The 11,723-nt window shown below is 37.9% G+C and overlaps 1 pseudogene; it reads right to left on the bottom strand.

Annotated features, from left to right (window-relative positions):
• LOC107597681 (E3 ubiquitin/ISG15 ligase TRIM25-like) overlaps positions 1–3,021 on the bottom strand; it is a 4,375-nt pseudogene extending 1,354 nt beyond the window's left edge.
• Positions 3,022–11,723: the final 8,702 nt, after the last annotated feature.

Below are 11,723 nucleotides of genomic sequence, written 5' to 3'. Positions count from 1 at the left end.
GAAAATATAATTAGATTTTCATAATGATTTTTTTCTTCTCAAACCTTGTCTGTGGTGTAAAAACACCCCTGGCCAAATGCCCCCAGAGGGCATCACTTCCCACTTTGATAATTACTGTAGTTACCATGTTCTGAACATCACATCCTTTCTTTTTCCCTCAGATGGAATCCATCTAGGTGGCTGAATAAAAATATTTGGACTTTATTTAAAAAAATTTTTTTTACCTAAATTTAGTATCAGCAAGCTCGTTAGCTAGACAGTTAGCATCAGCTAACATTATTGACTTATTTTCAGCATGGTTATGAATAAACATTTGTCTACTCGGCTAGTTGATCCAGATACATAGTAACTTAGTAACATAGTAACAAACAATATAAAAACAGACGTCACATAGGGCTAAATGCATAGCATAGCATTTGACCTAAATATGATTTTCAGTTACAAAAATTAAACATTAGTAACTTACTTTTAACAGCATCAGACACGCGCACGCTCACAAGATCTCCCGGTTCTTACTTGTGAATTGCACTAAACGGATCATTTGTATCAGTGAGTTGTCGACTCGAGAACAGCTGCAATCGGTTCATTCCAATTCGTGAATGAATCGTTTGGTGCGATTTGCGAACCGATTTAACAGGTTTATTGAAAAGAATCAGTTCATTCATGAATCAGACACCGCTTCTGCGTCTCGGAGCACGTGATATATTATAAGGAGTAACGATACGTTTTATGAAATGTAGTGAAATAAAAAGTATGATCTTATGCTTTGGAATGTAGTGAAGTAAAAGTAAAAGATACTCAAAATAAAACTACTCCAGTAAAGTACAGATACTTGAAAAACGCCTCCCATGCCGGAGACCCGGGCTCGAGACCCACTCGGAACAAGAACGAGGTGTGGCGGTGAGGACCCATGAGAGAGGGGTTACATTGGTGCCGTGACCCGGATGGGAATGAGGTTCAGGGGGTGAGTGTAACAGTCTGAATGGTTCTTGACAGTGTTACTTCACCTTTCTTTGATATTTTGTCCATGTGCTCTTCACAGACTTTATTCAGTTGGTTTTGCAGCTCTGAGACAGATTTGTCTACATTCTCAAATGTCAGGAGGTCATTCACATCTCTGGGTGAAGTTGTACACAGATACATTCCAGATTGAGAAGAGTAATTCTGAAATTGAGAGAAAACCAATAAGAATAGAATCAACAACACTGTCAGTATTTCATTAAAAAAATGCCTTTCTCTAGTCTAGATTATACTTTTTATACCTGGAAGAAATTAATGTGATCCTCTGTATGTAAAATCAGCTTCAGTTTATCATTCTCCTTTTGCAGATTACTGATCTCCTGTTCCAGTTTCTGTATGTGATCATTGATCTGTCCTATCTCCCTCTTTTCCTGAGCTCTGATCAGTTGTCTCACCTCAGTTTGTCTTTTCTGAATAGAGTTGATAAGCTCAGTGAAGATCCTGTCACTGTGCTCAACTGCTGCCTGTGCAGAGCGCTGTTAGGACACGCATACATATACAGTATATATATATATATATATATATATATATATATATATAATATATATATATATATATGGTAACACTTTATTTTGATGGTTCACCAACAGATAATCTACTTTGCATGTCAACTTCTAACCCTAACCATAACCTAACAGTGTACTAATACTCTAATGAGAGTTAGTTGACATACAGCTGCAAATTAATGAGAGTTCTGTCATGACAACAGCTGCCGCACAAATAGCATATATAATAACCATAGCAGATTTATACAGGTGGAGCTGGAGAAGGTGGAGGGTTTCAGAGGAACTCAGAAAATGCGCTGAGAACTGCTCTAGTGAATGCAAACGACCCATTTAAATGAGAAGCAGCAAGCTCTTTGGCTGCACATGCAACATGAACCAATCAGCTTGTGCCAAGTAGTTTAACGCTGTGGATATCATCAGCCAGTACCATCTACAGTTTCATGACAGAACTTGGCATTTCGTTGACATGTATAGTTGCAAAGTTATTTATAGTTAATAGAATGTCTAAAGTGGACTAAGAAAATAAAGTGAAACCTATAAACTGTTTCTTTCTTTTAATTTTACAATGTTATGATACTGATAATTTTTTGTGTGTTGTACACTAAGTTCAATATATTTTACTTACACATTTCTTTCACAAACTTATTGAGCTACACGTTGTCATAGAGAAGAAAAAATGTGGTCAGGTATTGTATTATTTCATGGAAATATCACAGCACTCAATGAATTTAATGAATAAAATTAGTTTTTTTTTTTTTTTTACATTTTGTGTTAATATTTTGGCCTATATTTGTTATATAATATCATCTCTTGTATGTCATCACTTAAGTACATATCACATCATTGTACCTGTTTTTTAGCCATTTCATCTGCAGCTGAGACTGTCCACTTTTATGTCCACTGTGCTGATCCCCCATACAAACCACACAAATACATTTCCAGTCATTATAGCAGTAAATCTCCAGTGCTTTATGATGTTGAGAGCAGATCTGCTGCTGTAGATTTGGGGAAGCATTTAGTAGCTTGTGCTTTTTGAAAGCTTCAGACTCATAATGAGGACGGATGTGAGTTTGACAGTAAGAAGCCAAACACACCAGACAAGACTTGATAGCTTTGAGTTTTTTTATTTTACATACATCACATTTCACATCTCTAGGCCCAGCTGGAACTTCCCATTTCATTCCCTCTACAATTTCAGCCAACACCGTGCTTCTGCTGAGAGCTGGTCTTTGGTTGAATGTAGTCCTGCACGTAGGGCAGCTGTAAGCTCGTCTCAAAGAAGCATCCTGATCCCAGCACCCCTTTATACAGTCCATACAGAAACTGTGCCCACAAGATGTAGTCACTGGGTTATTAAGCAGATTCAGACAGAGTGGGCAATTTAAAGGATTTTGATCATCAAAGTCAAGTTCTGCCATTTTGATGCTTTCAAATCCAGTAGAATATTCACTGTAGAATAACAGAGGCTTTGAAACTTGTGAAATCGGAATGGAAGTGGCTCCTGTAATTTTATACAGTCCATACAGAAACTGTGCCCACAAGATGTAGTCACTGGGTTATTAAGCAGATTCAGACAGAGTGGGCAATTTAAAGGATTTTGATCATCAAAGTCAAGTTCTGCCATTTTGATGCTTTCAAATCCAGTAGAATATTCACTGTAGAATAACAGAGGCTTTGAAACTTGTGAAATCGGAATGGAAGTGGCTCCTATGCAAACATGACAACATAAAAGCGAAAGTAAAAAAAAGTGAACAGTATTTCCTGCTTCTGAAAGTTTTAGAAAATGTGTATAACTATATATCTGCACCATCCTGAAAAGCACTATACATATAAATTTAAAATTCAGAAACACATTTGCCCTACTGTAAATACACCTTGCTGCACAATTCTCAAAACTCTCATACAAGAGCTTGACAAACCAGTTGAGATCACAGCATTATCTGCTGTGTTCGTCAGGTTCTCCCAGTAGTGGTAGGCCTATAAAAGTATTTTGTGTAGATCTACTACACAACCAGTTAAAACAATACAGCCATAACAACTGGTACCTGCTGATGTAGAGTCTGGAAAAATACCTTTAAAGGGGTCATATGATACGATTTCAAGTTTTCCTTTCTCTTTTGAGTGTTACAAGCTCTTAATGCATAAAGAAGATCTGTAAAGTTGCAAAGACTAAAGTCTCAAATCCTAAGAGATATTCTTTATAAAAGTTAAGAGTCAGCCACGCCTACATAAAACGGCTTGTTCTAACACACACCCAAATATCTACGTCACTATGTGGAAATATTTGCATAATGCCGCACAAATGTGCACGCAAAGAAAGAAGGCGTGGTTTCAGGAACAGCAGTAGTGTTGATGCAGCCATGTCAGGGAGACGCTGTGTATCAGTGCGAAAGCAAAAGCACTTTATTTGGCCTTCCGGAAGTAGATGCAATTAGGAATCATTGGTTAAGATTTATTTACAACAGAACAGCACAACCCAGATGTTCAAATTTGTAGCGTCTGGACCAATCAGACACACCATTTTTCATTTGATTTAACAAATCAATTATTCATTAGATTTCTTCTCTTTACTGCGTTAAGTTTTAACCCTTTCCTATACAAACTGTGTGTGTGTGTATTTGTATGTTAGACCAGTTTAAGTGTTTATGTGTATGTTAGACCAGTTTAAGTGTTTATATAGTATGTTAGACTAGTTTAAGTGTTTATGTAGTTAATAAAGCCTTACTTGTGTCACACTTGACGTTGTTCATTGTTTGCTCATAACTGGAGTCACTTAATCATGCAGATTTATGCTACAAGCTCTTTGTAGAATTGTACAGTAAGAAAGTTATTTCCCTTAACCAGGAAATTAACGTTCTTAGAATTGACAGACAGTTGACCCTGAGAGGTAAGCTAAATATCTACAGCAGATCTAAAATATGAATAGTTAATTATAACTACTTATGGTTAATTATTTATATTTCCGGTCGTTGAGCTAAATTCGCTACATACATCTGCTTTGATGCAGAGATCTGCTTTTTGATGCTTTAACACTATTTCTTATGGAGTCACTAAAGGGATGTGGTGATGGGAAAAAAATATTAGATTGAAGGAAAAATTGTATTTAAATGCTTTTGCAATCTCTTATAAAACTTTAGCATTCCCCTGAGAAACTTTAAATTAGCTCACAAACATGTTTGAGAGAGGCGGGGCATAGAGGACCTACAATACTGTACAGTATTTGAAAGATAATGTGTTTTTTTTACATTAAAGCATGTCAACATATTCTGTTACACCAAATACACAAAATAATGATCTTTAAAATAGCATCATATGACCCCTTTCATTTTATTTGTCAACTATACACACACTTTTTTCTTTTTTCTTTTTACCTCTGGGCCCAGTACCCTCTTTTGCATTTTTAGATTGAGTAGTTTTATTCACCAAGTTAGTTATAGTACAGTTAGACAGACTCACAACTTGGCTAGCATTCCACAGGTTGTGATTTTAATTTGCAATTCACCGTCAGGTATCAGTCACTCCACTGTCAACCGTGTTACTGAATATAATAATATAATGAGCAACAGAAATGGAACAGATTTTTGTGCCTGCATGCAATGTGCGCAAAAAAGGAAAACCTCAAACTGAACAGGAAATAACAAGAGTGGGCTGCTCTTAAAGGGACAGTACTAAATAAGGGCCAATGTGTTTTAGTTAGAAATTTTTTTTTGTAATTTTTAAAATCTAATGAAATGAAAGTTGCGATAGTCTTTGTGATTATCTCAGTGATGGCTTCTTGAACAAGAAGCAAGAAAAAATGTACTGTGGGACTTAATTCAACTCTGACTTTGAGAGAAGTTTTATATCTACCATGACTTTCATACAAGTACACACACATTTTGTAAGGCTTGAGACTCTTCAGACCAAACTATCAGTGAGCACAATGGTAGGACTACACATGAGCAGAATGCAGACATTTTATAAAACGAAAACAGCAAAAAGCAATGAAATGAGCAGAGACATCCATCCTGGAGGCCTCCCAACACTGCACATTTTGCATGTCTCCTTTGTCTGACACACCCATTTCAGGTCTTGGAGTCTCTACTTGTTAAAAAGGCCCGCTGCAAATGAACTTTTATTTTTAAATGTTCTGGCGATCAGGCACTGTTTGAATGTGCTGTCAATGCAGCAACCTAAAGACACTAAGCTCCGCCCATTTTCAGCAGGTGGCAGTGATTAGCATTTGGTAGAAATAGTCTGCACAGAGTAGGGGAAAGCAGAATGGGCTTGATGCTTTCTCAAGTTTGGTGTTGTGTGCGTATGTTAGATGAACCAAGTAAGTTTATTTATGTACTTCAGCTCTTGATAGCTGTGACCCTTCTGAATTTGTTTTGTTGATGTTTATCATTGTTTATTCACATACACAGCATGTAGCTGAATTTTCCCAAAGCTTATTTCTTTGCTCATAGTCTGTTGATTTTGACTTCTTTAGATAAATGTTAGAATAAACGGTTATTGGTGAAGAAATAATGGATCAAAATCTAGTTAATATTGAAACAATTTTCACTCAGAAACTGATAGCAAATTTCACAAATAACAATAAACTGGAAAGTAACACGTTGAAATAGGCCTAATTTTTTTTTAAAGGGGTCATCGGATGCAAAATTCACTTTTACATGTTGTTTGAACATAAATGTGTGTTGGCAGTGTGTGTACACAACCACCCTATAATGATAAAAATCCAACTAGTGCTTTTTTTTTTAAATCTCGATAAATCCAAACCCCTTTCTCAAGCTGATCTCAGATTCTTGGCGGTGTGATGTCACACTGACAGGCCCCTACCACGATTGTTGATTGACAGTGGCGTCTCTGTTTTTATCACAACTCCACCCTGAGTGAGCTGTCATCAGTCTGCCATTGTTTCACCGCCTTTTTTTTATGAATCTTTGCAAATTGCCTTTCTTAATACTGTGCTAGTTAGCAAGATTCACGATGAATGTGGCTAAAGTTTACAGTCTCTCAGAGAGCAGCTCGGAAGAGAGGGGCGGGGTGAGCAGAGCTCATTTGCATTTAAAGGAACATGCAACAAAACGCTTGCTGTAAACAGAGCTGTTTTTGACAGGGTAAAAAGGGTGTTGTTTTAAACCATCACTGAGACATTTTAACCAAAGTATGTTATAGACTTTTCATTAAGACTCTAAAGCAGGGGTGCCCAATCCTGCTCCTGGCGATCGACTGTCCTGCAAAGTTCAGCCCCAACTCTAATCAAACACACCTGCCTTTCATTTTCAAGTGATCCTGGAGACCTTAATTAGTTGATTCAGGTGTGTTTGATTAGGGTTGGAGCTAAACTTTGCAGGACAGTCGATCACCAGGAGCAGGATTGGGCACCCCTGCTCTAAAAAACTGCACACGGCACATCATTCACAAAAGAGGCAGGAGGAATAATGCGGTTTGACTGACAGTTTGAACAGTCAATGGAGTTACGGGGTTTAGTGGCGGTGGCGTCATTTACTGATCCAGGATCAGTGAGCCTTAGCAGTTATTTTTTCGATTTGAGCTTCAGAATGCTTTGAAAAATGTAGCTTTTGTTTGTTACCGCGCTACTTGATCAAAAACAGAGCTTCGCTACTGAAAAGCTATTTGATTCAGAAAACGGCAAAGCTACCACCACACTATGATAAATGTAGTTAAGCTAGTAGCGTCACTACTTGTAGCGACTCTACTGGCCATTACTAATGGTTACAAGATAAATGCATGTTGGGCAAAATAATTCCTTCTCAATCTGCGTTTTTTCACATTGAATCTGCACAAGAAAATCAGGGGGGAAAGACCCTACGGTATCTATAAATATATCAATATCTGATCAATATGCTTTATTTATGTAAAATAAAAAGAAGAGGAGCTCACACACCACATGAGTCACTTTATTAAACATTTTTAGTCAGTTATTATGAAATAAAGAGTGGTAACATTTTGATAGCTATTAATTTTTGCTTGTCAGATTCAGTGACCCTAGCCAACTGCAATCATATGCATTTGTAAGGAACAAACTGTAGATCTCCAACATTGAGTAATTACAGTAAACAGTAATAAGAATAAAGATAAGAGCCACATTTATCAAATATCAGAATGTTTTACATAACAAGCCCTAAAACATCTCATAAGGAAACCATTCTTAGTAGTAACACATTAATGTTAATTAACGCAGCATTAATGTTTAATTTCCTTTCTATATACGCATTTAGATGCTCGTGACAATATCTAGCTTGTTTTCTAGTCTTAAGACATGAAACATATTTTACAGCACCGCTCGTCTCCTGATCATTCGGCTTCAGCAGCGTCTGATCTAACGTGTGCGCGGTCCCGCGTGAACATTTGCTAAACAGCGAGCCCTGGTCACAGTTTTATCTAGGTCACCGATTTCGGCACAACACTGGAATTAGCCGATTTTCCGCATGACCGGGCGGTCCGTTTTGACCTCACACTTACGGCGACTGACTGATTTTATGTCATGCCAGATGAGGCTTGAGGCCTGAGGCCCTGTCTACACTAGTGCATTTTCGTTTTAAAACGGCATTTTAGAATGAAAACAATCTTCGTCTACACTGACGTTCTCCCTGCATTTCAGAAACTATCTCAGTCTACACTACACAACCGAAAATGCATGTCACATGACCGTTCATGCAGGTACAACCATAGATATGCATAGGTAGATTCCCTATTATTTAGATGGCAGGCGCGTCTACGTGCTTGGAGCGGTCAAATGGGGAATCTACCTATACATATCTAGGGGTACAACAATGAGCATGATGTTATTGTTTACATGGTCATCAAGGATACGCAGAGCGAATGTGGGCAGCCACGCCATCGTTTTCACAAGTCTCCGTTTTGGTCCGTTTACACTGAAATGCAACCCCGGAGTTTTCATACTAAAACTGGGTCTGCAGCATTTTCAAAAGTTTCTGTTTTTGAGAGTCGAATACACAACAGAGTAGTGTAAACGACAGGCGTAACCGTAGAAAAAGTTATGCCTTTTAAAACGAAAACGCATTCGTGTAAATGGGGCCTAAGTGAGTGTGTGAGAGACTCGTGCAGAAATCAAAACAAATGAGCGCAACAACAGGCTGTTGCCAACAGCACACACAGAAAGTTATAGATGCATACTGCAGTAGTAAAAAAAATAAAGTTATAATCAAGCAGCAACCTCCCGCTCTCTCTTGTGAAGCCAACAAGGACGTGACTTAAACTGTAATTCGTCAACTGGCCGCAAAAGGGAGTCAATCCCATAGACCCCCCATGTTAAAATGCCCAACTTTACAGCAGAAAAAAACATGTTTACAGCCTGGTTCAAAAAATTATTTTGGTCTATATAGCTAATTTTGCCCTTCATGACAACTATGAGGGGGGTGACAACTGCATGACAACTGCAGCTTCATAATGTTGGCTGCTGTCACCACCGTCGAGCTAGGTGGGCGTGGTTTCAGCAACCTGCTCCCGCCTCTTTGCCCATTTTCGATTATCCGGGAGTGACGCGCGGTGACACGCTGCCAAGATGGTGATGGCCCGCTCCGCCCACTTTGAGCTTCAAAAACGCTCTTCGAAAATCTACGGGTGACGTCACGGACACTACGTCCATGTTTTTATACAGTCTATGGTTATAATGCAGCTGACACAGAACAGCATTCGCGGTTTACGTCCAGCGAAGGTGACGCGAAGGAGACGAATTGTTGTATAAAGTCTTTTTTTTCTCTTTTGCACACAAAAAGTATTCTCGTAGCTTCGTATAATTGCGGATGAACCCCTGATGTCACATGGATTATTTTACAGATCTCCTTGCTACGTTTCTGGACTTGGGAACATTTCAGTTGCATTGCTGTCTATGCAGGGTCAGACAGCTTTCAAGATTCCATCAAAAATATCTTAATTTATGTTCTGAAGATGAACGAAGGTCTTACGGGTTTGAAACGACATAAGGGCGAGTAATTAATGACAGAATTTTAATTTTTGGATGAACTAACCCTTTAAGTAAACAGACAGGTTTTTATGCATAGTTAATAGACTACATTATTAGGTTACTTTGACCATCGACACCCACTATAGATCAACATAATCTATAAAGGTGAGAATCAAGATATTTCATGATATAGTTAATGCGTTTGGGAATGTTTCGAATAAACAGGAAAAAATAAATAAAACGTGCTGTTGTGGCTGCTGTGTGTCACATGACGAATTTCTGTAAATGCATTACTGTATAATTAGAATTAGTTTATTTACAAAATGGTAGATGTCAAAAATGTTATGATTATTGACAGCTTCCTCATGACTTGTATGAAACCCTGAACATTCCACAAATGTATCGTTTGATTCTTTAATAGAGTTTTAGTAAACAAATAAAAAAAAATAAAGAACAAAGCAAATGTGAAAAATACAGTAAATCCCTTGTTCTCAGATGCTTGAACTTCAAAAGCAAGAACAACAGTCTATGGTTATAATACATGATTTAGGTACGCAACATTGCACGACCAAAATGATTCAACACGATTGCAATGTGATTTTTTTTCAATAGTAGTTCAATAAACAAGAAGTTAAAATTAAGCGGCTTACATTTTAGACAAAATATTGACTGTTTTTGATCAATTTCACTGATAAAAATAGTTCCAATCAAAGCCACAGCAGAACTGTTTTGTGTCTCCGAGCAACACAGTGGTGTTTCTTTACTTAATGAATCCACTTTTTTGAACGAATCAAGTGAGTCATTGATTCAGTTACCCATTCATAAAGACAGTAGTCACTTGCCTCGTTTCTGAATGAATCAGCAGTTTGAACAAATCTGTTGAATAAATGACAGACGGTGCGTTCCAAATGGGATATATCGCCCTCCGAAGGGCACTTCAGAGTGAAAACAATCTTGGCCGCCATATTGAAGGGTCGTTCCAAAACGAAGTGCTCAAAACTGGCCACTTCAAAGGGCCCTTCGGAATGAAGGATTTCGAAGGGTACAACTGATGGACACTTCGGGCTCCCATGATCCTTTGCGCAGATTCTTTGCATGATGACCGTGCCTCCGTGTAGGCATGTGATGATGACGTAGAAGGGCACTTCAAGAAACAGTTGTTTGGTCCTCTACCCTTCAACCCTTCGAAGCTCTCACTCCGAAGGGTGAACCCTTTGAAGGGATTAGGGCTTAGGGATGAGCCCTTCCGAATGGAATGCAGGGGAAATGACTCATTTATTCAAACAGTCATTTGCCGCCACCTACTGGTTTGGTTTCATATTTAAAACTATCATTGCATTTTCCCCAACATTAATTATTTGTATATTTAAAAAATATTTAAAACATTAATCTTATAAAATTCTTCATGCATTCGAAATTTTGCAGTGGCACCTCAGCTTCATCGAACAGTCTCTGTAAATGCATCTAATGCCACTTCAGATGCAGCTTCTGTGTTTCCTGCAGTGGAAAGATGAAGTTTGTTGATACTGATTTCAATTGAATGGTAACAACTCTACAGTTTCTTATTATTATCTAACTGAATTAATTGAAGCAATGTAAGAATTTGATGTGAAAGATGACGCATTTAACAAGGTTAGTGAAAAAATGACAATTTTAGAAGCATATGGGAAATTACATCTGTTTTGTTATATACAGCAACTTTTCAGTTAATTGTTATTCCTACCTCTTTTCTAGTCACAGAGCACTTTATTGAGAGTTGTTTAAGTGAGAGAACATCTGTAACTTTGTTTCAGGTATTTTGAGTATCGAAAAATGATTCTGACATTTTGGTGTCTTTAAATCCAGTGCAAGATTCACTGCAGAATAACAGGGTAAAAACTTAAAGTCCGTTATGTAGTAAGAGTAGGGAGTGGCATACTCAGGGCCGTACTTTGGGCGGTGCAACTGGTGCGATCGCACCGGGCCCCGCGCTTTGAGGGGGCCCCGCGGCTAACGGACCAGCTAACGAACCTAAAATTGTTGTGAGTTAATGATTGATTGGTTATTGATCTACCTAGTGGTGAAATTTGACAATATATGGTGCAGCTCATCCATACATATAATGTAGGTCAATTTAGTCAATATGAGTCCAATTTTTGTTTGATAATAATTCACAACACAGATTTAGGTTTATAAATTCCCTCACAGACTCAATCCTATAGATACAAACTTTACAAAAATATGTTAGACAGGAAAATAATCTCACAGGAGATATGCACCTC

Source organism: Sinocyclocheilus grahami, unplaced genomic scaffold (genome assembly GCF_001515645.1).
Source record: "Sinocyclocheilus grahami isolate Dianchi unplaced genomic scaffold, SAMN03320097.WGS_v1.1 scaffold234.1, whole genome shotgun sequence".
In the NCBI taxonomy this organism is placed as follows: domain Eukaryota; kingdom Metazoa; phylum Chordata; class Actinopteri; order Cypriniformes; family Cyprinidae; genus Sinocyclocheilus; species Sinocyclocheilus grahami.
The sequence above is the reverse complement of the archived record's forward strand: the minus strand, read 5'-3'. Positions and strand labels throughout refer to the sequence as shown.